Source organism: Physella acuta, unplaced genomic scaffold (genome assembly GCF_028476545.2).
Source record: "Physella acuta isolate Inbredline_101_S28 unplaced genomic scaffold, ASM2847654v3 ptg001122l, whole genome shotgun sequence".
Classification (NCBI taxonomy): Eukaryota; Metazoa; Mollusca; class Gastropoda; family Physidae; genus Physella; species Physella acuta.
Window position 1 is genome coordinate 121,024 of NW_026732639.1, and position 6,477 is coordinate 127,500.

Consider the following 6,477-nt stretch of genomic DNA (forward strand, 5'->3'; position numbering starts at 1 on the left):
AACAAGCCAGACCCCCCCCCCTCTAAAATGACGTCACAACTCGGCCTACAACCCACCTCAAAATTGCAATTGAAATTTTCTTAAAACATCGATATTTTTCCAAAATCTTGTCTGAACTCTGTCAAAATAGAGTATTTTAATCAATTCCTATTAAAACAGTTTTCTAAAATTCGTTTTCTAACTGTGTGACGTCGCACGATCTGAACCCCCCCCCCCTCCCCCTCATCAAACACCGTCACAAAATTACGGACCCCCCTCCCCCCTAAGAGTGTGACGTCATTTATGGACGACCCCTATGTTATAATATATACATATATATATATGAATATGCATATTATTATCTATTAGAGATAATAATTTGAAGAGAGAAATATATATATATATATATATATATATATATATATATATATATATATATATATATATATATATATATATATATATATATAGGCCCTACATTTATATTTATTTATATATATATGAATATGCATATTATTATCTATTAGAGATAATAATTTGAAGAGAGAAATAGATAGGCCTATATATATATATATATATATATATATATATATATATATATATATATATATATATATATATATATATATATATATATATACATATATAAATTTTACTGTAGATTGATGAATGAAATGGGACCCTTATAACAAGTTGACTAGAGCTTATTATATCGGACCAGTGTTGTAGGTCTAATATTAGTTTAACACTAACAACTCTAACAAGTTTTTTACAATGATAAACTCACGTATATATTTTTCCTCGCCAACCTTGTCTGAACATTGGTGCACTATTTTTTTATCAAGGGTTGTTTTTCACATTTCAAGACATTGATATTCTGTTAGTGACAAACTGCAGTTGTTTTTGTTGTTATTTTCTTTTCATCCATAGAAGTTACAAACAGAAATTATCGATAGCAGGCACAGTCAAACCTAAATTTTTAAAAAAAGCTATAACACACTTCTAGTTAGCCATTGAGTTAAAAATATATGTTCCAATTCTGCACACACCACCTTTTCCCCCACTCATATCGTTTATTTATGGACTATTTTGACCAGTGGACCTATATAATAATTTATGAATAAAAACAGCCATGATGCTTTTCCGTTTTGTCTAACTTTACACTATAACAGCAAACGTAATTCGCCGACAATATAAATCGGGAAATCGGGAATTCCTTATCGCCAGCGTCACGGTAAGTAACTTTCTAAAAAAGGCAAATGATCTACGTGAAATGGTGCTCCATATGGCGTCACACTCCTAAATAAGTGGATGGGGGCGTAACTTACTGTAGAGAGTAAATGAGACTGTATTAAACGCGTTTAAAAACAATAAAAGATGTTGATTGGAGGAGGATGGGGGCTTTTATGACGATTAATATTACAATTAGGGAACAGGGTGGGGTAAAAAAAAAAACCATCAAATTTGTGACGTCATTTATGGACCTAAAGGTGATAGAGGTCGCTGCGTGTTTGTCGCATAACTGTCTAGAATATCGGAGCTGTTGAGGAATGTAGCACACTAGCATACATGAGTTCCGAGAAGCTACGGATCCAGTGTTTCTTCCAGCCTTTTTTTCCGGTGGGGGGGGGCACTTGAAATTGTCGGGGTGTGGGGCGGACGCTGTTAAAAGTATATATTTTCTATATAAATTCGATTTCGTTCGGGGGGGGAGGGGGCGGTAGACTTTTTTCGAGGGGGAAGGCAGAGCCCCCATCTCCCTCCGCCCCGGAGAGATGCCAAGAAGAAACACAGTACGGATCAACACATAGGCTCACTATATGAAGATGGGGAGGGGGGAGTAGTATAAGAATGCGGTGGGATAGAAAGGAAGTGAGACGAGGGGGGGGGGGAGGAAAAGATGGAAGCGAGAAAAAGAAATAGAGGAACAAATTACACTTCAATAGGGGCAGGTACACTTACAATCAATTACATTAAACGAAAAAAAAAAGACCCTTAAATCAGATTGCTTATGAACGTTTAATTAAATTAGTTTCTATGTACAAGTATCAACGGACGTCCATCTTGGTGTTATTTCACAATTCTGGAGTTCCCCATAATACACTGAACACTTTTTAATTAGACGGGATTAGATGTAGTCAATGTATGTAAACATGTCTATAGAACTATCTGTGTACTCAATCTTGAATGAGCTAATGTAATGCATATTTATCTATGAGAGTGAACAGCACTTGAGGCTACAAGCCTGTATAACATCATTTAATAGTAAATATATATATATATATATATATATATATATATATATATATATATATATATATATATATATATATATATATATATATATATATATATTACGAGTGTCCGCCCAAAAGCTTCAAGTGCCCCCCTTCCCCCCCCCCCCCCCCCAGAAAAAGTCTGGTAAACAGACAAGTTAATTTTGTTGGGATAGACATGGACGATTTTGATACGGTGGAGTAACAAGCTATCGTTGCATTTCATCGAAACTGCATGGGGGTCATCAATACACGAAATCACGTTTTTTAAAACTGTATTTACCTCCTCCCCTCCCCGTCGTTTCATAAAACCAGATCTTTCCTCCTTTTAAGAATGACGTATTACCTCAATGTATGCCTACCACCCTCCTCCTCTCTCAAAGGGTCCCACAGCAAAAAAATATATCTGAAGCATTATTTTTTTTACCACAAGTGTTTAGTCACCCATTTTGAACCCCTTCCTTCCAAACCCTCCACACACATCGTCATTAAAGTCCGTACTCCCCACCCCCCTCCCCACCACCAACCCTCACTCTGTAATGTGATGAAAAAAATAGTTTTGCAATCTGGTCTGTATATCATGTGTTTGTCTGTCTGTGTGTTTTAGAAATGTAATACATAATTATTACATCCTGTTTGTTGGTTTCTTTCAACTTCTAAGCGATTTCCGGTAACAGGAAGAGTTAATTTACTCTCTTTCCGGTTTCTCAATACACTTTATATTTTATAATTTTATTTGCCATTTTCATAAAGCAACATATTTTAATAACGTTTCGCATCCATGTGTATGTCGAAAAACGAGCGGTTTTGTCACTAACTCACCTCGGTTTTTAAACCACCAACTTCTCTACAATGTGGTCCAACTCGTCTGCAATTGTTTCAGCTGAACTCATACTCGTCGTAGGCTGGCTTCTAAGAGAAGAAAGTTGGGGGGGGGGGCAGGAGTGAGCTCTCCTTTCTTGTGTGTTCATATATAATAATAAGGGTTGGTATGGCACTTTCAGTGGGATCGGTGCACCGTCAAAACGGCCCGTGACATAACGGCCCCCGACAAAACGACCCAGTCAAAATAGTCCCGTTAAAAAGATAGTGACTCGCGACATATAGGCTCCCGACAAATAGGCTCCCAACATTTAGACTCCAACTTCAGAATGGTCGCAGCTTTAGCAATGAAATTACCCCCCCCCCCCTTTTCCCAGAAAATGATTGGGTTTGCTGAAGCTAGAACAATTCTGATGCTGGAACCGTTGGATCTGACCAGACGAGCTGGGCCAAACTTCAGAACAACTACTACAACACAAACAATTCGGTTGTTTTTTTTAACTTAGCAACCGCTCATAATACTCCTAGAGAGAAGAAAATAGACCTATAATTGTTTCACAAAACTGAGCAAAAAAAAAAAGCCAGTTGGATTCGGAAATTCCATTTCTCTTTAGTGATGTAACCAGCGTCTAATCTAAGAACGCATATTTTAAAATCTTTAAATGTAGCATTACAAATCAAATCAATGTTTTCATCTTTGTAAATAAAAACTCTATCCCCAACAAATTTTGTTTGTATTTTTTTAAAGATTTGTCTTATGTGCTGCGGTGTTTTTCCCCCCAGAAATTAACCCCCCCCCCCCTCTCCACCTCACTCAATAATGCGCAGAGGCGTAGCGAGGGGAAGGGGCGGGGGGACATATGTTCCCGGGCGCCGACCTTAGGGGGCGCCAAAATGGGTTGGAAAAATAAATTGAAAGCTTGTGGGGGTGCAAATCGAAAGCTTGAGGGGGGTGCAAATCGAAATCCTAAGGGGGGTGCAAATCTAAAGCTTGAGGGTGGGGGTGCAAATCTAGAATTTGTCCCCGGGCGCCGGGAAGGGTCGCTACGCCTCTGCTAATGCAAAATAGAAAATATATTACATTTGAATATAAAATATATACTTTAACTATTGCCCGCCCTCCCATTGAAGTTTTCAGTGCCCCCCCCCCCCCTTAAGTGGAAAATATTTTGTCTAAAAGAAACACTTGTTTTTTGAGAAACAAACACTTTAAACACAGATGACAAGTGGTTGAAATATTGAAAAAATAATCGAATTAATAAATAAATAAATAGTGTATATATATATACACACACACACACACATATATATATATATATATGCATATGCATATATATACGGGATAATTATCTACTGTATATATATATATATATATATATATATATATATATATATATATATATATGTATATATATGTGTGTATGTATATATACATATATATATATATATATATATATATATATATATATATATATATATATATATATATATATATATATATATATATATATATATATATATATATATATGTGTGTGTGTGTGTGTGTGTGTGTGTGTGTATGTATATATATACGTATATATATTTATGTATATGTATATATATATATATATATATATATATATAGTGATTTCAATGATCTGCTAGTGTTTCTGTGTATTTGATAAGAACGCTTTAACGTCAAATGAGAACAAAAGGATATTATCAAATTAAAATAAAAAGTACGACGCCAATGATGTACACAAAAATAACAACGTCGATCACAATAGGATTTTTAAAATAATTAAAAATAGAACTCGGGAAAACGTCGCACAAAGATAATAAAGTCAATGGGTAGTATTCATACATAACACTACAGGGAGATGGCAACTCCTGATTTAGACATGATTTTTAATCCATTTTTTACATATTTAAACTTTTTAAAATATTATAAAATCTCAAAGAAAAACAAAAACAGAAAATTAGATCTTTTACTTAGGCCTATGTACTTGAAATTTCATTTTTCTATCAGAAATCGGAAATCGCTGAAAATTCGAGTGCACGATTACAATAAATCCTCTAAGGGGTCATCCATGAAGGACGTCACGCATTTTTAAGACCATTTTTTACCTCCCCTTTCCCCTCCGTCACACATCGTCACAAAAAGCCAGACCCCCCCTCTAAAATGACGTCACACCTCAGCCTACAACCCCCCCCCCCCCCTCAAAATTGCAGTTGAATTTTTCTTAAAACATCGATATTTTTCCAAAATCTAGTCTGAACTATGTCAAAATAGAGTATTTTAATCAATTCCTATTGCAATTTATTATAACAGTTTTCTAAAACGCGAAATCACGTTTAAAATTCGTTTTCTAACATTGCTTTTTTGTGTGACGTCGCACCATCTGAACCACCTCCCCCACCCCCCCCCCCGTCTCCCGATCGTCACATACCGTCACAAAATTACGGACCCACCCCCCTCCCCCCCCCCCCCCCCCCCCCCTGTGAGTATGACGTTATTTATGGACGACCCCTAAACTCCTCTGTATACGAGAAAGTAAAAAACAGCAACATTTAGCACCTACTTTTTGTGTCAATTATTTAAAGTTTATGCATAGGCCTAAATGAAAAAAAAAAACCATTTAAAATGACAACCATATTAGAGATAAAGTTAACTATGGAAATATCTAGTGCCCAATATTGTTTCCCTCAACGGGATAATTATCTAGTATATATATATATATATATATATATATATATATATATATATATATATATATATATATATATATATATATATATAGGCAGTGGCGTAGCGAGGTCTGGTGTAACGACTTCCCGGGGACAATTTTTTTCGATTTGCATCCCTCCCCCCCCCCCCTCAAACTTTCGATTTGCACCCCCCCCCCTCAAGTTTTTCTCTATATATTTGGCTATTTTTTGCCTTGGTGTCACCCCCCTAAATGGTGTCACCCGGTGCGGTCCGCACCCCCCCCCCCGCCCCCGTTACGCCTCTGTATATAGGCATATATATATATATATATATATATATATATATATATATATATATATATATATATATATAATCGACTTACCTTGTATGCTGAAGTCTTCCGGTCAAGTAAAATTACATGAAAATGTTTTTAAAATTAACTTACAATTACAACATGATTGTTAGTTTTTAAACCACTAAACCTATCAGAACGAATAGTAAAACGAGGCTATTCTACCACAAATCTGCGACAGTTGTACATAGAGAATCCTAGCGCAATATACATTCAATGCTTTAATCTGAAGATAAACTGTCGTTTTTAGAGACAATTTACCTACTTTAATTTGAAATATGGTTACGTACGTAGACATATTGTAAAGGCATTATGGGTTTTTCTTCTGTATTAGGGAAATCCCCTTTAAAATGTATTC